Raw genomic sequence first — 20448 nt, forward strand, 5'->3', positions numbered from 1 at the left:
TTTTATTTATTTATTTGAGAGAGAGAATGAGAGAGAGAGAGCGAGCACATGAGAGGGGGGAGGGTCAGAGGGAGAAGCAGACTCCCTGCTGAGCAGGGAGCCCGATGCGGGACTCGATCCCGGGACTCCAGGATCATGACCTGAGCCGAAGGCAGTCGCCCAACCAACTGAGCCACCCAGGCGCCCCACCAAAGTTCTTTTAAAGTAGAATTTTAGACGTGGAGGAGTCTTTGGGAATTATCCTAATATGATGCCTTAATCTTATGGAGGAGACACTGAGAGTCCGTAAGATGAAGTGATTTATCTGAGGGCACACAGGTAGGAAAGGACAAAGACACAGACCAGGATCTTCATATGCTGATTCCCACCCAGAGGGCTCTTTCTCCTGCAATCCTGCCTCTCGCCTGTTTCCATTCTTTTCCTTATGTTTTCATCTATTTGCAACACATATTTGCTAACTGATCCACACCCAAATTGTGTACCAGACAGGTCAGAATGACTCCCAAGTTTTTATTTAGTGGAGCAGTATAAAATATCTTTCTAATAAACAGTGACAAGTATTTGTTAAAAAAGGACTGTGCAAAAGATACATTTTCAGGATAGGATATATTTTCCAAATTACATTTTCGGTGGAAACAGGAGATCTCTTAAGAGTAGCTGATATAACGGATTTTATTGTAGCTCTGCTTTTTTTTGTAGGAGAGTATGAAGCAGAAGAAAGTGGTACTGAAGAGATAATAACTAAAATTCTAAAAGATGAGAAATATTTGGGCAAAGTTCTTTGTTAGCTGTAATAAGCTATGGAAATGTACACTATAGTCATGGAAATCATGGAATTATGACAACTTTGGAGCTTGGATTGTTGGGCTTAAACCTTTTGTTTTAAAAATGAGGACTTTGAAGTTTGCTTGACTAAAGGTCAACCAACAATGCCTGGGAGCTAGAACTTGGATCTGATTCTCCATCCTTCTTTCTTGAGATATTAAAAAATAGAAGAAAGAAGCTTATCAGTTGTTGTTTTCTTCTTATTTATGAAAGTCATGTAGGTTCATGTGGAAGTACGAATATAGAAACTATTAAAAACTAAAAAGAGGCAAACGTATTTTTAGAATCTGGTTTCTTTACATGAGATGGCAAGTCTATTTTTGGACAAAATATTTTTGAGAGTAGTATTATAATTCAGTGTTATAATTGAATTTATTTATGGATAATGATTTATTAATCATTTCCCCATTAACAGATGTTTGGTTTTTTAGTTTATTTCCAAGCGTTTAGTACGCAATGCTTCAACGAACATCTCTTTGTTAGATTAGTTCTTTAAGATAAATAATAAATACTTCCATCTTCCTCTCCAGAAATGTGTACGCCAATTTGAAAGTGTGTCTGTGTGTGGGGGGTACTTATTGCTCCGCTCTCCGTTGTCCTGGCCGCATTCTATACATCAAGCTACCCAGATGTTACGGCTCCCCTCCAGAAAACTAATCATTTAAACACAGGAAGTGTATGTGTGAACGGACAATGAAGTTCGGAGCAAATGTGGAAAAACATTAAGGGTAAATCGAAGTCAACTAAAATATTAAACACACCTCCATCCCCCCACCTGGTCCGCACCCTTCCCAATACCCTACCTCCACTCACTCAAATTTGAAATAAAACTTAACCTTATTTTATATGACGCTCAAGGTTCATGAGCCAGTGGTGTGTTTATGTGAGTTTCATCGTAGCACAGATGGACTTCCCCACTCCAGCCCCCCGGCTTTCCTGTCACCCAGCAGCAGCCTGTAAGACATCCTGCATCCCCTGAGGCCACTACCACAACTTCTGTGGCAGCTTGTGCTGGGCTGTGGGGGCAAAAGGCCGCTGTCATGCAGCCCTGATCTCCCCAAACCAAACACCTTTGCTGTGTGTGCCTGAAAGAAGGGGGGCACGCTCTGCCAATTCCCACAGGGGAGCAGCATGCAGCCTCCGGGCCGCCTTTCCCTCTGCTGGGGAGATGCCTGCATTCTGCTGGCTGGAAAAGGATGGGCAATTTGTTGCCAGGAGCCAGGTTCTCCAGGACCATGGGCCTATGCAGGACAAGACAGGCTGAGGAAACCATCTAGTGGCTGCAGCAATCTTGTAAACTATGAGTATAGACAATAACCCAAGAGTTGATTCTAGAGTCGTCTAACAGAAAAGGGCTGTTAGAGATTCCGTATATGTCTATTTAGAAAATTTGTTTTCGCAGCTGTATGTGAGTGTGTGTTTTTATTTAAAGGAACTTTTAATTTTAGAACCGTTTTAGATTTATAGAAACATTGTGAAGATGGTAGAGCTTTGCAATATTCTCCACACCCAGTTTCCTCTAAGGAAACTTGTAAGATCTTGTATGAGAACGGTGTATTTATTGTAAGTGAAGAACCGATACTGATACATTATTACTAACAGAAGCCCATACTTTGTAACAATTTCCTTAGTTTTTACCCAATGTCCTCTTTCTATCCCAGTATCCAGGATGCCATATGACAGTTTGTTGTGTTTCTTGGCTGTGACAGTTTCTCTGATTTTCCTTGTTTTTTTTTAATGACCTTGACAGTTTTGAGGAGTACTGGTGGGTATTTTGCAGAATGTACTTCAATTGGGATTTGTCTGATGTTTTTCTCTTGCTTAGATGGGAATTACGGCTTTTTTGGGGGGAAGATGGCAGATGTCAGATGGCATTTCATTACATCACATCAAAGGTAGATACTATCAGCATGACTTATGACTATTGGTGTTGACCTTGACCATCTGGCTGAGATAGTGTTTGTCAGTTTCCTTCACTGTGACGTTACCCCCTTCCCATACTTGATTCTTTGGAAGAAAGTCACTGTGCACAACCCACTGTTAGGAGTGGAGGGTTATGCTCCCCCCTCCTTCAGGATAAAGTATGTACAGAAATTATTTGGAATTCTTCTGCACGGGAGATTTGTCTGTTCTCCCCCATTTACTTATTTGTTCAATCACTTATTTATATCAGTATAGATTCGTGGATATTCATTTTATACTTTGGGTTATAATCCCATACTCCTTTATTTTGTTGCTCACATTGTTCCAGCTTTGCGAGAATATATATATTTTAAAATATAAAAACACTCTATCAGGGGCGCCTGGGTGGCTCAGTTGGTTAAGCGTCCGCCTTGGCCTCAGGTCATGATCCCAGGGTCCTGGGATGGAGCCCTGCATCAGGCTCCTTCCTCAGCCGGGAGCCTGCTTCTCCCTCTCCCTCTGCCTGCGGCTCCTCTTGCTTGTGCTCTCTCTCTCTCTCTCTCTCTCTCAAATAAATAAATAAAATCTTTAAAAAAAATAAAAACACTCTATCAAAGAACTATGTCAACTTCAGTAACAAGAGAAAATGCTTTTTATTTTCCTTAATCGGTCTCATTTATACTATTCTTCCATCAAGGAAAATTCTGATTGCTTGTAATCTAAAAATTAGTGTTTATTTCCTCATGTGCTAAGATCAGAGAACAAATGACAAGGTTTCAAAGCTGAGTCAGGCAAATGTGCGACTCAGTGTTATAAGACATGCCTTTCTCAATCCTCTCCAAGTCCGCTGGTGGTCTGTTGCTCCTGGGTTAAAGATGGACCCCTTGACATGACTCTTCTTAGGCTACATGGTATAGTCACTATGGCCACTGTCATTTCACTCATTGGTTTCCAGTTGCTGAAACTTTTTAAGGTTCTTAAAAGATTTTTTTTTTAATGTATTATCTTCCCCACCAAAAAGCTTTTGTATTTGGTAGTTTCTCTTTTTAGAAAGTTCCTCCATGAGTGCTTCATACCTCAAACCTATGCTTTCCATGCTTTGGTAACATTTATTAATTGGCTCATGCATTTGTGGTGGCTGGCAAGGCTGAAATTTGTAGGACAGGTTGGCAGGCTGGAAACTCAGGCAGGAGTTCATGCTGCAGTCTTTAGGTTGAATTTCTTCTTCTCCAGAAAACCTCAGTTTTTGCTATGAAGGCCTTCAATTGATAGGATGAGGCCCAACCACGTTATGGAAGGCAACTTAAAGTCAACTGATGGTAGATTTTAACCCTGTCTACAGAATATCTTCACAGAAACACCTAGATTAGTATTTGATTGAATAACTGGATACTGCAGTCTAGCCAAGTTGACACATCAAAACAACCATTATGGTGACCAGGATAGAAACGTGTTATGAGATGGAAAATATCATAATGACAGGACAGTGGAATATGGGAATGGAGAAGGAGTGTGGGGGAGCACTTGACTTGGAGTGGTCATGGGGAGATGACATTTGAACAGAGATATGGAAAGAGAAGAAGGGAAAGAATCAGTTATGCCAAGAATTTGCATTTCTACCAATTCCCAGATGATACAGATGCAGCTGCTCGGGCCCGTACTTTGAGAAACATGGCAGCTTAAGGCTACACTTCTTTTATTAAATGATTAATCCTGGGACAGCCCCTTAACATCTCAGAGTGATCATTTTCCTCAAAATCTCTATCTCACATGCCCTGAGAATATGGAGAAGGTAAAAATCTTAGAAGGGAGGCTTTGAAAGATCCTTGGAAAAAGTGAAGATGAAGGGCAGGGGCAGGGAAGGATGAGGCTTCCCGGGAAGTGACACTAAACACAGATTTCATCCATTTGTAATGAGCTACGAGACCATGATGCTGGGTTGTCACTCAGCCCACGAGGGCCTCAGTGCTCAGTCTATGCAAAGAAACGGTATATATAATAGACACACAGTTCTGGAGTGTACTGTGGCGATGGACATGTGGAATGAGACTTGCCAGGGTGGTACGATTCAAGTACTTTGTAGTCAAATGATGTTTGTGTGCTTTGTGCAAAGGGGTTATTCTCGTATGACGTCCTTTTTGTGGGAGGAGAATCTTGGTGCAGAAGGGATTGCAGAGAATCCGGGAGAGGACAGAAGGCTTTGTGAGCCTTACCCTCCATGTGAGTAGGCAGTGGGGGGAAGACTGTGGGCGGTTTACTTGGATGACTTCTAAGGTCATCACCTCACACCCTGTTATCCTGGCTTGTCCTTGCCCCGTGCTCACAGTACTCCTGATTTTGACAGAATTTTAAAGTTACAAGGCTGCTCTGGGTAACAGCGGCTACAGAAGTGGCTGGTCGTGGTCTGTTTCCTGAGAGAATTTTCCTGATTCTGGTGGGGCCAGAACCAACCCACAGAGTCAGATGTTCTTTGCAAGCCCTGCGTGCCTGACCCTCCTGTACCCCCTCCAGTAAAAGGTTGTCTTTTCTGCCCTTGATCCAGTTCCAGGCACATTGCGGGGCAGGGAGCTGTGCTGGGGAGGGGCCGTCCTGAGAGCGGACCTGCTGGGGCCCAGTGCTCTGTGAACTGAATATGCCCTTTCTTCATTTCATCCTTGCTGGACTTGATTTAGGGAGTAGTTATGAAAAGACATGCCCCATTTTCCCCTCAACTTTGTGTTTTTAAACACCACCACCAACAAACAACCATTTATACATACAAATGTTGCTTAAGGAGACATTTGGCTTTATACAGGGATCTAAACCTCTTCATACAAGGGTATCAACTGAATCTCTTGGAGTGCCTTTTGCTGACTTATTTTAAAAAAATCTGTATTTTGACAAATGAAGAATTACTAAGGCATTTTATTTGGGTGGGCATCAGTGTGTCCTTGAAGAGAAATAGCAGCTATGTTGACTTCCTCGGCTTAACAAATTTCACTCCAATTAGTCCCAACGACCAGTTAGGGAATCCATTTGTTCTATTTATTGAAGGCAGTAGGGTTCCGGAAGGGCACGTGAGAGGTCTGAGTTCCTTGAAGGAACATAAATGTGACCATTATGCAGAAAAGCAGGTCTCGTGGAATGTAAGAAGGGAGTATTCACTGTGCCTTTAAATTTGTTCTGTGGGGCTGGTTGTTTCCCTGGATGAAATGCAAAGCAAATCTCAAGACTTTCTGGTCACTTCCAAGTAATAAAGGACCTCTAGTCACTAATTAATATAACCAGTCCAATGTAAATATCAAACCATGTGAGTTTCATTTACTGTCACATCTCCTCCCCTTTCCCCACTCAGGCCTCAAACAAGCTTGCTGCCTTCAGCAGTGTAGAGGGCAGCTGGCCTCTTTTTCCTCCTCTCCCATTTGTTTCTCTTTGTGCATCTTGCCAGCTAAATGTTTCATCCCTGCAGGGTTGAAATGGTCGGGGCCAGCACAGAGGAAAAGGGGGTGAAGCGTGGTGAGGTGGTGTCACGCTTTCTAGGTCTGACAGGTGTTAGGAGCTCATTCATGGGTGCTTTTGATATACCCCTTGTTCCCCAGCTCTGGGGATCTTTCACTTGTGGATCCCTGCACGGGTAATATCACATCCTCTGGCTGGTTATGGATGGTCCCTCCTCAGCCTTGGAATCAACAATGCACTTCCTGTCGAGGTCACCTCTCCCCTTTGGACTGTCCTCTTAGGCTGAATCCATATCGGACCTACATTAGTTCTTTCTGGCATTGGCCACCAGCTCCATCCTTTGCTTCCACCAACTTTGTGAGCACAGCCCAATCCCAACACAGCCACCTCTCCTGCTTGCCATCGGAGTAGTAGTGGGCCAGGTTGTTTTGTCCTTAAGATTTCCAGGTGGATCAGACACTTGAGGCCACTGTGTCTGCCAGTTCTCAGCAGACACTTATCAAGTCTTCCCGGGAGTTTTGTTGAGGCCCCCTTTCCAGGGCTTGGAATGAATGTGGGCATGTCCTACCTCTTCCGTCCGAGATGGAGGTAACACACAGCAAACAACTTGCTCTGAAAATCCTCTAATTCCCCAATTCCTGATCCTTTCATACTCTTGATGTGTGAGAGGAAGGAGTGAAATCCCCCTTGCTACCCTTTCCTCCCCCCACCCCCAATACTGCATGGTGGCCTTTGACTTCACTCGTGCAGTATAACGTTTAGGGATCTTAGCCCAACCTTGCAACAAAATGGCTCCATTTTAACATTCTCTTTGTATATATATGTATAAATTTGACCAAAAAAACACGGTCCAGCTTTTTTAACCTACTGACTATCAAAACACTTGATTCAGTTAATAAAAAGACTAAAAGAATGAGGCTCATCTTTCTGCCACCAGGAGTCTCCATCATGTCAGCCTGAACTGATTCCTGAACTTAGTCTCCACCTTCAGGGAGTTTATAATATTATGTAGCAAATTAGCCTTATAACTGAGATTTCTGGACCTAAAGAAAAGACTGTGGAAAGCTGGATATCATAAGATTTCCCCAAAATACCTATGTAGGCAGTATATGCTCTTAATAATCATGAGGCGTTCGTGGTGATGGAGTAGAACTGTTGCATCCGGTCATGAATAGAGAGAACACCTCCAAGCTAGCTGGCCTGCTCTTGGGTGTATGGTGTTAGGAGCCCTCGGATCCATCCTATTCATATTTCTTGACTTTGTCAGCTGTGTAGTGAATCTGTGGCCACTGGGCCACGTCATTACAGAGTTCCCCAGGGATCTTTAGGAGGAGAAGCCCGTGCTGCGGACTGAGTCGGGACTCAAGGATTTCAGGGGAGAATTAGTATAACTACAACAAAGAGCCGGTGTTGGCAGGGCTGGGACACTTGGACCCATGTGGCTTTCAGGGCATCTGCTGATCAGAACATGTAATTCTCGGGTGCCTGGGTGGCTCAGTTGGTTGAGTGACTGCCTTCGGCTCAGGTCATGATCCTGGAGTCCCGGGATCGAGTCCCGCATCGGGCTCCCTGCTCAGCAGGGGGTCTGCTTCTCCCTCTGACCCTCTTCCCTCTTGTGCTCTCTCTCTCTCATTCTCTCTCTCTCAAATAAATAAAATCTTAAAAAAAAAAAGAAACCTTAAAAAAAAAAGAACATGTAATTCCCTGCCTATACTTCTTGAGAAATGGATATTGTTCGATATTTCAGATAGTAATAAATACCTGGTAAGTGCTATATGATTCAGAACAATAGGCAAAGTGTCACAGAAACCTTTTATCTACATGAAACTAAATAATAAATGTGGGTAATTTCATTCATTCATTCATTCATTCATTCATTCATTTTTTCCTTATATTTACTTAGTACAAATATGTGCAAGGCAGTATGCTAAGGGCCCAGCAGGATCTCAAAATCTAATAAGAAACACAATTCCAGGGGCGCCTGGGTGGCTCAGTCGTTAATGTCTGCCTTCGGCTCAGGTCATGATCCCGGGGTCCTGGGATCGAGCCCCACGTTGGGCTCCCTGCTCCGCGGGAAGCCTGCTTCTCCCTCTCCCACTCCCTCTGCTTGTGTTCCCTCTCTGGCTATCTCTCTCTCTGTCAAATAAATAAATAAAATCTTAAAAAAAAAAGAAACACAACACAACAATGATACATGTGGTTCAAAGTGACAAATCCTATAGTAGTAGATTGCCTACCCATTCCTCATGGAGGATTAAGTCTACTTGGTTAATTTGTTCATTTAAGATCTATGTACTTGTAATGTAAAAACACATTTTAAAAAATATTAGGGGAAGAGGATATTATTTGAATTTCTAAAAGTCTGGAATAGAGTATATTTAATTGTACAAAGGAGTCTCAATATAAAACCTCTGTGATGTCTATCTATGGATCAGAAAACTTGTAAATACATAACAGCTGGGTCTCCTTCTAATATAGAAACAGCTATTTGGTTTCTTTTGCAAACAATGAAAAATTAGTCATAAATATAAAACCTCTTCTTTCCATGAAAAATGTATTGAAGGTCACAATCATTGTTTTCCTGCCTCTTATTGGAACCCACAGTCCCCAAATCCAATGGTCATATTTATTAATATGATATAAATGAAAGACTAAAAGATATGACTAAGGAAAATTGGGTGATTTGTGGTTTCAACTTTACTGATAATTTTGTACATAGAGGGATTCTAAATTACATTTGCTATTTGAGTTCCAAGCATTTTCATTGTATATCAAAGCATCTTAACTCCTGATATTGACAGTCTGCTTCAAAATATTTCTTTTTATTTTTATGGAAGCCTGTCATACTGAGATGATAGCCACAGTTTTGTTAACAATCTCCCACTTATTTACAAAGGTTTAAAATCTGATGATGGATATTTACTACACTGTACAATGCTTCAGTGGGAGCAATAGAAAGTGGTTTTCAGTGGGTCTGAAAACATTGTAAAATAGTAAAAACTGACATTTCAACAATTCATTCCAAAAACACACTGGATTCATAAGTGAGTTTCTGTTTTTCAAGTTTACATAGCTTGCTTCTGGTGTTAATGTTCTACTCCACACCTAAGGTGCCACTATGCATGGTTATTTTTTATCCTCAGGGAAACAGTCCTGATTTGTACTGAATTTCAATGATGTTGTGTTAAGCAAACTGTCATTTTTGAATGGTAGTAAGCAATGCCTTCAACAACAGCTCTTTATTTCATCTGAAAACTTTGGGCCACACGACTCTGGCCTTTATCACACGTTCCGTTACCTTTAATGCGTTATTAGCTTGTGCTTCTGGGGCCCCAGTCAGTGTTAACTACTGGAAAAATAATGGGCAAATTAACAAGTAGAACATGCATTTCTTCTATCATTGCATTTAATCTCTGCAACAACATTTTGAGGTAGAAATTGTCCCAACTTCATAGATCGTAGACTTCAATTTCTTCAAATTCACCCAACCTCTAGGTGGTAGAGATAGCATTCATACTAAAACCTGGGAAAAGATGCCCAGCCTCACTGATTGTAAGGAATTGCAAGTTGAAACTGCATAGAGATACTATTTTGAGAAAGATCAAAAAGTTCAAAGATTCGCCATATTTAGGAGGGCGTGTGGGTTCAAACTGTGCAGCTGCTATACAGGGTGTTTTTTGGTAACATCTGCTAAAATGGATATTGTAAATATTTACATCCATGAGGATCCACTAATTGTAGAATTGTTGATAATGGCAAAAGACTGGGGGCAAATTTAATTGTCATTAATGGGGAGCTGGTAAAATAAATTATGTTTCTTCCATGCAGTGGAATACTATGCATTCATAACAAAAAGGACGATGTGTGTGTAGCAAAATAGAAAGCTCTCCAAGATATGTTATTAAAGAAAACAAAAAACATGACACAAAACATGATATTTGCTACTATTTGGGTTTTTATTTTTATTTATTTATTTATTTTTTTAAAGATTTTATTTATTTGACAGAGAGAGACACAGCGAGAGAGGGAACACAAGCAGGGGGAGCGGGAGAGGGAGAAGCAGGCTTCCCGCGGAGCGGGGAGCCCGATGCGGGGCTCGATCCCAGGACCCTGGGATCACCACCTGAGCTGAAGGAAGGCAGACGCTTAACGACTGAGCCACCCAGGTGCCCCTACTATTTGGGTTTTTAAAAAAGAATGTGGAAGAGTGTGTGTGTGTGTGTGTGTGTGTGTGTGTGTGTGTTTCTTCTATCTGCATGAACCATCTCTGGAAGAAAACTTTTTTTTTTAATTAATTTATTTTTATTATTATATTCAGTTAGCCAGCACATAGTACATCATAAGTTTTTGATGTAGTGTTCAACAATTCATTAGTTGCATATAACACCCAGTGCTCATCACCACATGTGCCCTCCTTAATACCCATCTAAAAACTGTTAACATCCGGGGCACCTGGGTGGCTTAGTTGGTTAAGCATCAGACTCTTGATTTCAGCTCAGGTCATGATCTCAGGGTTGTGAGATCGAGCCCTGCATCGGCTCCGTGCTGTGCATGGAGCCTACTTGAGATTCTCTCTCTCCCTCTTCTTTTACCCTGCCCCCCTCTAATCAAAACAAAACAAAACTGTTAACATCCATTGCCTCCAAAGGGGAAATCGGTGAGTGGCAGGCAGAGATGAGAGGAAATCTTCTCAAGATGTCTTTAAAAATAGCTTTGGCAGTTTAACACAGAAACCACATTTTATACTTAAAATGTTGAAGTGAATTAATATCTGTAAAGCAAATGGTAGATGCTCAGTTAACAACCATCCAGATTTACTTTAGGCCTCTGATGAGGCGTAGAGATATCAGTAAAGAAATCAACTCTACAGAAAGGGTGTGTTTGGATGTTTTGGTTGTCATCATACCGATCTGAAAGAAAAGTCTCCAGAATTGGGGATCATGCTCATACTGCACTAGCTTGGCGTGAACAGAAATAATCCTCACCACCAGCCCAGCTTACAGAGAGGTTAAGACAATCTGGTTTCCTCTGCCAACGTCTTTCCTCCCCACATACAGGTTGGGGTGACAGATGATGAAACCCTGAGTAATACACACAAGGCCAACACAATCACTGTGAGCGAGGCCCCCAAGCAGTGCAGGCTGAGACTCATGAGGTTCTGGTTCAGAGTTTCTGTGGAAGTTCCTTTAAATGATGTGAGGAGTATAAAACCAAGGTTGCAAGTGCTCCTGACCACTCAGCAAATGCTAGATTACCCAAAACAGGAAGCGGATCTGGGGGGGCAGAGACGGAAAAGTATGTTAAGTATATAGTGAAGGGTGAATTTGGGCTGATTGGGAAACACTCATTTGAATGAATGCAGCATTTATTTTCAAGAATAAGCATGTCCAGATTCATGAGCAAAACTGTATTTACTTCAATCATTCTCATGCCGGCTCTGAAAAAGCTAAGTTATCACATCAGAAAGAGTCCAAGACCACATGTTTCCATGAAAAGAAAAGCCTGTGGGAATGGGACTGTCAGGCTTAAACTTTGAGACATTTAACACAGGCATCTAGAACATGACTTCAGTACTTTTGTGTTCCTCTGTCTCTAGCATCACGACGTAGGGAGGGGTGAAAGGTTAGGTATTTGGAATGGTCTCACCTTCAGTTTTACTTTGGGAAAATGGTTAGTCTCTCTGATTGGACTGCTCTGGAGCACACCCAGCAGAGCCCTAACTTGGCCCCAGGTACTGCTTGTGCTTGTTTATATTAGATGATTAATTGCTTATGCAAGAACCAAAGACTGTCCCTGAGAGGAAGAAGGGCATGTCTTCATTGCAGCACTCCAAGGGTTAACCGAGGGATGTTTTGATATAGCTCATGTCCTGTCCATTTCGAATTTTCAAACCTCTTGAGAAAGACTGGCACGGGACATGCTTCACATCTGGATCCCTCCTCCCAGGCCCTGTGCTTCCCTTTTCATGCTTCTGTGCCTCCGCAAGTAGAGATTTCTTTGGTTTAATAAGATTTCCTTTTCTAAAATTCAAATACCTGCATGTCAGGTAAGAATGGAAATTAGTATGATCAGATGTATTTCTATAAACTGAAATTAAGGTCTTGAGCAAACTGGAGTTTTGATGGGATGGGGGGTTGGGAGGGTGAGGGAGGTGTTCAGCTTGAATTCTGGGTACCCCACTGACATCCACAAAGGGCCCTGGGATGTTTGTGTTGAGGAAGGAGTATCAGTTATGGGGCTGCTGAAAAGGAAGCCGAGGGAGTTGAGGACACACATATAAGAGATAACCCATTGGCTGAGCAGGCATTTTTTTACCTTCGAATTCTGGGTCTCAGTGGGGGTGGCCCACATTGTTTAGACTTCAGAGAAGAGAGAAGCTTTCCAGCAGGTAAGGAAGGGTAGAGATGTATTAAGGACAGAACACTGAGGGGAAGGGCAGGGTGGAGAAAAGGGGGAAAACTGCAGTTTGTACAATTCAGCCATTTATTAGCATTTGGCATAAAATTCCGTAGAATTATCCTTTCTTTGTCTTCATAGTGCAAAAAGCTGTTGGCAAATGTCACTGAAAGTAATGTCTTTACTCAAGAACTGGCCAAAAGTTTGCCACTAAATTCTTCTGAATCTTTGAGTGTTCATAATGTGAGTCCCAATAATCTTTCCAGTTCTTTACATGTATCATATGACTTCACTGATATGAGGAATTCTTAATGTCCGGAAACAAACTGAGGGTTGCTGGAGTGGTGGGGGGTGGGAGGGATGGGGTGGCTGGGTGATAGACATTGGGGAGGGTATGTGCTATGGCGAGCGCTGTGAATTGTGCAAGACTGTTGAATCACAGATCTGTACTTCTGAAACAAATAATGCAACATATGTTAAGAAAAAAGAAAAAGAAGAAGATAGCAGGAGGGGAAGAATGAAGGGGAGTAAGTCGGAGGGGGAGATGAACCATGAGAGACGATGGACTCTGAAAAACAAACTGAGGGTTCTAGAGGGGAGGGGGTGGGGGGATGGGTTAACCTGGTGATGGGTATTAAAGAGGGCACATTCTGCGTGGAGCACTGGGTGTTATGCACAAACAATGAATCATGGATCACTACATCAAAAACTAATGATGTAATGTGTGGTGATTAACATAACAATAAACAAATTAAAAAAATAATAAAAAATAAAAATAAAAAAAAGAACCTATGGTTTTTAGGAAGGCTAGCACGTTTTGATCATAAAGTGGTTTTCTTGACGAGTACCATAGCAAAATGGAAAGGACCTTTAAGTCTTCCAAATTGGATTCTCTTGATAATTGAAATGTATCAAAACAATGAATTTTTTGGTTAAAGGTACTATAATTTGCAAGTTTGTACAATTTTGCAGATACAAGAAGGATTTAAAAGGCTTGTTTTTTGTTTTATTTTGTTTTTAGCTAGAAAGTTTGATTCAAATGCTATTGTCCTAAGAGTCAGACCTAAATGAACTCTCTTCTGAGGAGTAATGAATGGGAGTTGCATAACTCATTTCTTCATGTTATAAGACAAGCTATTTCTTTGACTACAAGTTGTTTCAATGTTTTTAACTTATTTTCTCAAATCCTTCTCCCCATTTCTTTACCAGTGATTTGAGAATGTGGAAACAGTCTTGTGTTTCCCAAAGAGCTGGGGATTTCTAAGACTCTAAGAATAGCCCACTGAGCCACCAAGTTTATGTCTTAAATTTGATTTATCCTAATCATGGCCCACACTAAGGAAAAAATGCAGTATCCACCCGGAGTTGCTGGGGTGGGGTAGAAAGGTTATGGGGTAGAAAGGGGTATGATGGATCCTAATTTTGAAGACCCAGGTGCTGGTCCATTTCCCCTAGTCATTGACCTTTTGCAAGTCTCCTATGCCTTTCTGGGTCACAGTTTTCTTGTAAATACAGTGAAGAGATTGGGCTTGATAACCCATAAAGGGACCATTGATTCTAATAGCCTGTTATATGATAAAAAATCAGATTTAGTTGGAAAATATGAATCTGCTTCCAAACTTTCCCCTAAGCTCTGGTTCTAAAGTATAGCCATTATATCCATTCCTTTTGTGTTAAGTTATTGAGGAAGTCAGTTAACAATGCAAATGTGATATCTGGGAGGGATTTAAGCATTCATTTTTCAAACAATGTTTATTGGGGGCCAACTACACATCAGGCATTATACTAGGCAATGGACTTGTGACTTGGAAAAAGAGAGCCCTTGTGTGCCTCTTTTGAATTTATAGGTCGGTGGTAGGATACAGAGAAATACACAGGAAATTCCAACAGCATGATAAGGGCTATAACTGGGGATGTTTAGGGAGCTACGGGCATTTATAGGAGAAGCACCCATTAGGAAATCAAGGAGATCAAGGAAAGCTTCCTGGTGGCTGTGATGTCTCAAGGGAGACTTGGAGGATGGATAGGAAGGAATAAGTCTGATGAAAGAATGGGAAGAAGATTCCAGGTAGAGTAAATCACATATGTGACTATTTAGACTTAGAATCCAGAAGGTTAGAGGAACTTGAAAGGAATTCACTATGGCACTGGCACAATATCTGTGCGAGAATGGGTGGGGACTCTGGAGAAGTTCTTTTACTGCTGAGGAAGATTACTCTTCTTGCCGTGTAGAGGGTGGACAGGGAAACGAAGAGGCTGGAGGCATAGCTTGGGAGAGAAGGGAATGGCCTGAAAACAGTAACAAGAATGAGAAAAGAGAGTAGACTCAGAGCAGTCAGGGAGATGGAAATAAAGATTTGTGGTGGGTCAAATGTACAGAGTGAAAAAAATGTGGCAAGGCTGCAGACTGGATTTTTTTGCTTACACAGGTACGTGAACAGCAATACCATTTGCTGAGATAGGAGACAGAAAGTAGAGTAGGTCTGGGGAAAAGAGAAGTTAATTTTGGACAAGTTGAACCTCAAATGGCCAGTCCATAGTAGGTGTTTGATAAATATATATTGAATGAATGAACATGCAAGTAAAAATGTCTAACAGGTATCTAGAAATGTGGCCCTCCTAGCCAGCAAAGAGATCTTGGGTGGAGATATCTATTTTTTAGGTCTGCAATGTACAGATGACACTTAAAACCCTGGGAGTGGTTGAGATCATCCAGGGGAAGAAGTACAGAGGGACAGGAGGGCCTAGGGGCTGAATCTGGAGGAATATCAATACTTGAATACAGAGGCAGAGATGCTCTTGGCAGTGGCAGAGTAGGAAGGATCACTGAATAGGACTAAACACTAAACCCCTGGAGGTAAGTTCTTTGAGGGCAGAGATATTCATTTGGCTTATATTTGGGTGGTTGCTATGGACAGAATTGTGTCTCTCCAAAATTCATATGTTGAAGCCCTAACCTCCAAGGTGACTGTGTCTGGAAATAGGATTTTGGGAGGTGATTAAGTTTAAATGAGTTCATAAGGGTAGAGTCCTAATCTAATAGGACTGTGGTCTTATAAGAAGAAGAGAACATTCTATCTGCTCTGTGAGGACACAGGGAGAAGGCGGCCATCTGAAAGCCAGGAAGTGAGCCCTCACTAGAGTCTGACCATGCTGGCACCCTCATCTCAGACTTTTAGTTTCCAGAACTGTAAGAAAGTAAATGTCTGTTTTTAAGCCACCTAGTCTATGGTATTTTGTTATGGCAGCCTGAGCTAACTAAGATAGTGCCCAACGCTTAGAAATGGTCCTGGTAAATAGTAAGTAATCAACATTTTTTAAATTGCCATAGCATTGTATTATTGATATATCTTTTTGAGTCAATTGAATAAATGAGTCATTCCCTGGCATGGTCATAAGTATGTCACTTCTTTGAGACAGTGTGTTTGTAGTTGAGGGGGTTGGGAACAGGGAGAAACACTGGCTAGCGTGGAGGTCCGGGGTGCTTAGTGGGAGTGGGACAGAACCAATTATCCAGATGAGTATGGTAACAAAATAGGAAGAAAGACCTGAAGAGGCTCAACATGCACAAATCTCCTTTTTTTTTTTTTTTTTACCATTTGGCTAAGGCTGGTTCTGAAACTGGGCAAGGTTCTTGGTTGATTACTAGGTGTGTGTGCATGTGTGTGTGTGGGTGCATGTGTGTGTGCAAAGGCCCTGCTCAACATTAGATAGGACTATTTGAACCAATGTGAATTTAGGCCCAGTCTGGATGTTGCTCTTTACAGAGAATACCCTAAGCTGGCAATGAGATTTCTCAAGTACATAGCAGATAAAGCTAGGCAGAGGGACACAGTGTAATAATAACAGGAATAATTGGAATTCTTTTATCATGTATGGCACTTACAATGAAAGCACTTTCTAATGTGTCTTCTGCCACATGCAGTATAAGTAAAATATATGAAAAAATTCTGAAATATTTAAAAAAAATTTTCAAGAAAATGTAAGATGAAAGTTACTAAATTCTGTTAAGCTGATGAATTAAATCTGAATCACTCACGGATTCTCAGTACGGCGTTGCCATTCTGCCTGATAACCCAAAAATCAAACTACCTCTATCAACTCCTGGGTGGGAAGCCAGGAAATGGCATCTGAATCCCAGGGTTTGTGAGACTAAGGATCTTGGGGTTTGATTCTTGGCTTTTAAGTTATTTTATTAAAAAAAATTTTTTTTGGAGTGGCAGTGGGAAGAAAAGGCTGTTTAAGAACATGTTAATGAATACTGATTGCACTTGGCTTTTACTTGTATCTTTGCAGGCTTATGTAACATCTGATCATGTAAAGCCTGTTATACTTTAAAAAGGTCCATGGATACAGTGTTAGTAAAATTCTGTGGCCTTGAAGGAGCTGACCCCAGGGAAAGGATTCTCACTGAGAGAAGGTTAGCTCTGTGCTTCGATGCCTTGGCAAAACCCTATGCCCAGCACTTGACTGGTTGTGTCATTGGTTGGAAATACATGCTCCAATTTGTCCACATTCTGGGCCAAGAGGCAAAATAAATCTATGGTGATAGAAATTAGGACAGTGGCTGTCTATACGGGTTGGGGGCTGACTGGCGCGGGGCATGAAGGGAACTTTCTGGAGTGACGGAAATACTCTATCACCTCACTGAGATGGTTGTTACAAGGGCATATCTAAACTCACCAACTGTACACGTTAAGATATGTGCATTTCACTGCATATAAATTTCTCCTCATAAGACAAAAATCAAAGGTCAGTTGAAAAAAGTCTAGGAGCTAATCAAAAACCCTTAACAACAAATAGGCTGAATTATTTTTACAATGAGCGAAACATAAAAGGAAATTCTTCATTTTTCTTTTACTTTGGAGGAAAATGGATGGTGTCAAATAAATGCACAAAGACAGGCTCCCAAATGGAGTATTTTTATTTTTTTTTTAGAAGAGAACAGGCGCGTGTGCGCGCACAAGTAGAGGGGGAGAAACAGCAGGAGAGGGAGAGAGAGAATCCTAAGCAGGCCCCACACCCAGCAGGGAACCCAACGTGGGGCTCGATCTCACCACCCTGAGATCATGACCTGAGCTGAAATCAAGAGTTGGGACGCTTAACTGACTGAGCCACCTAGGCGCACCCCCAAACAGAGAATTTTTAATCAAAATAATGATCAGTTTAGGCACAGCTAGACCTTCATGTTTTGGAGTGAAGAAACCATCTCTAGTACCATAAGCTGTTTTGGAAATAATTCCACATTTATTTCCTTTCATGTTTCTGTTGGAGGAATAATGCTTTTGTAAATGTAAAAAGCTTTTAATGGAGCTAGAGAAGAAACTATGTTTGGTCATAGTATTATCTGGTTATGAACTAAAAATTCAGAGCTCTCTTGTGAGTCATGCTGCCAAGAATTGCAGGCTTAATCTTCAAGATTGTATGAATTTGAATTTTGACTTTATGGCCTCAATCAGTATGAGGATACAAAGATAATCTTTTAGCAAAAACACTTTTGAAAATGGTAGAATGTTACATGGAAAGTTAGCTCTTAGAGATAGTTATCAGATAGATGTGATCCTATTTTATTCTTCTAAGTATCTGGATTAATAAATTAGCCAATATTTGATGACCTGATATGACCAGGCACAGTGCTAGGCACTCAGTGAGTTCCCAAATAACTCTATGCTGCCCTTGTTCTCAAGGAGCTTCTGAGCAGGACAAGGGGATTAAAAAGTATATTAATAACTCATTCAAGGAAGAATGTAATAAATGCATGAGAACACCATTGGCGTTCAGTGGAGAGGAAATTCCTTTTAAAAAGGGAATAAAGGAAGACATTATGGATGTGGTGGCATTTGGGCTGGACCTTGAAAAAGAGTGTGCTTGCCCCTGACAAGCCAGCAAAGCAGGGGTTGTAGGCAGAGAATGTCATCAGGAAGGCTGTGAGTGCTCGGAGTTCCCGGGTTTTGTTTGGCTGCAACACGGGGCTACAGATGGGAGGAGATACAGGAGGAAGACCTGAACCCCTGGGGGAGCTATGATCTGGGGAAAAGGTAGAGGCGGGTCATCAGAAGATGGATCCTGGAGCAATAAGAACCCAGGAGCTAAAAGGCAGCAGGATTTAAGAAGTAGGGGAAGGAAGAGGCAGACAGGTCCCTAGGAGGCTCTTACAACAAGTCAGGTAATGCAGGCTGAAGAAGCCTGATGGAAGCAGTGGAGGGACAGGGAGAGGGAGCACATCTAGAATGCTCAGCAGTGTGGAAGGGGAGGGAGGGGCAGACAGCTGGCTCAGAAGACTGAGAGACTGTCATCCAGCGACTGCGACCAGAGGGACAGTGATGCTGTTCATAGCCCAGAGTTGAGAGACTCGTCATGTTTGTGGGAGAGAGAATGATGACTCATATTTTGAGCCAGCCAGAAATGCCCAGGAGACACTGGAAAAGTGGGTCCGGGGGTCCACTCAGCGCTGGAATTAGAGAGAGAGAGACATCGACCTTTTTTCACCTGCCAGCGCCTGCAGTCGTGGCAGTGGGCGGAGCACGTGCCCTGTGACCACGTGGAGAGGGGCAAGGGGAGAGCTGGGAGCCCGCTGCATGGTGGGGGGGGGGGTTGTTTGCCAGAAGTAGTAAAGGAAAACTGGCAAGGTGCAGTACCTCTCCCAGCCCTGTCCCCAAGCCTGGGAGATGAATCTGACCAGAAAGAGGGAAGAGAATGCTGGAGAGAAAGCATTCAAGAAAACTGCCTTTAGTGGACTAATCTTGACTGCTGGTCTCAGAATAATCAACGTCGATGAAGCTTATTTGCAGAGTCTCCTTTGTTTCTCCTTCTTTCTTCCTTCTTTTTCCCCCTCTCCTGCCTTCCCTTCTTCCTTCTTGCACATCCACATTTTTGGACTGGCCTAGTGCATGGGTGGCCACTGTTGACCTAAGGAGTTAGGATTCACCACTGTCACCTACAAAGGGTAACTGTCTTTTCAATATTTGTCTTTACAGCCGATTGTGGAGGGAGTGCTTCTCTGCTCCGATACTGCAATGTTTGGGGTCTTTGAAAGCATGAAATGTGTATTTGCAATATGACGACATTAACATTCTTGTAACTCTTTTCTATACAACTTTTTACTTCTTTCTCTGTACTGCTCTGGAGAGCCCTCATTATATCTTGGTAACTGCATAGGGTCCCAGGGCCAGAGACTGGCCACTCCTGGCATTGTGATTGGAGCCATTTAATACCCAAGGCCATGACTACTATCTGGTAACAAAGGTTCCACTAGGTGTCACGTGTCCTGGGGACCTTGGGTGAGGGCAAAAACAGAGCACCTCATTATTGTGTGTTAGTACCATGGTCGGGAGAAAAGTTGAGGACCAGGTGGATCCATCCAGGGCACCACTGTGAAATGAGAGACCCCCCACTCTCCGTGACCAACGCCAGTACAACTAGAAAGTCTAATATCCATTTAAAACGGAGGTACCCACCTTTGTCTTATCTTCATACCCCAGGCTTTTAATAATATATATATTTTTTCTGTATGTTTACAGAAAGCAGTCAACTGAGCTATTCGTGGAAAGGTTTGTGGGTTTGGTTAACGAGGTGGAGGAGTATTACATTTCAGCTGGAAACACATCCCTAGAATGCCAAAACATTTATTCCAAAGTCTGGTTTCCTGGTGCAATCGGAGGCACGGCCATAGTGTGTCTGTTCAGAGACTTGGGGAGGGGGGGACCCACTGGGGCCAGCAAGGCATTTGATCCAAGTGTATTCCAGAAGGCTTTTATTGTTAAATTATATTCTTCAGGATAAACCACCCATGTCACATTTTGTAAACTTGATATCCATACACTTTTGACTGGCATTCTATTTTAGCCATAAGCCTATGATTTACAGCAAGCCTGTTTTCCCTCTTGC

General features: G+C 42.1%; 1 protein-coding gene across 5 annotated transcripts in view; it reads left to right on the forward strand.

Annotated features, from left to right (window-relative positions):
• Window positions 1-20448, forward strand: part of ESR1 (estrogen receptor 1) — a 393382-nt gene that overhangs the window by 93104 nt on the left and 279830 nt on the right. The window lies entirely within an intron of this gene.

This window comes from Callorhinus ursinus, unplaced genomic scaffold (genome assembly GCF_003265705.2).
Source record: "Callorhinus ursinus isolate GAN/ISIS: 27379988/994484 unplaced genomic scaffold, GSC_fseal_2.0 scaffold6, whole genome shotgun sequence".
In the NCBI taxonomy this organism is placed as follows: Eukaryota; Metazoa; Chordata; class Mammalia; order Carnivora; family Otariidae; genus Callorhinus; species Callorhinus ursinus.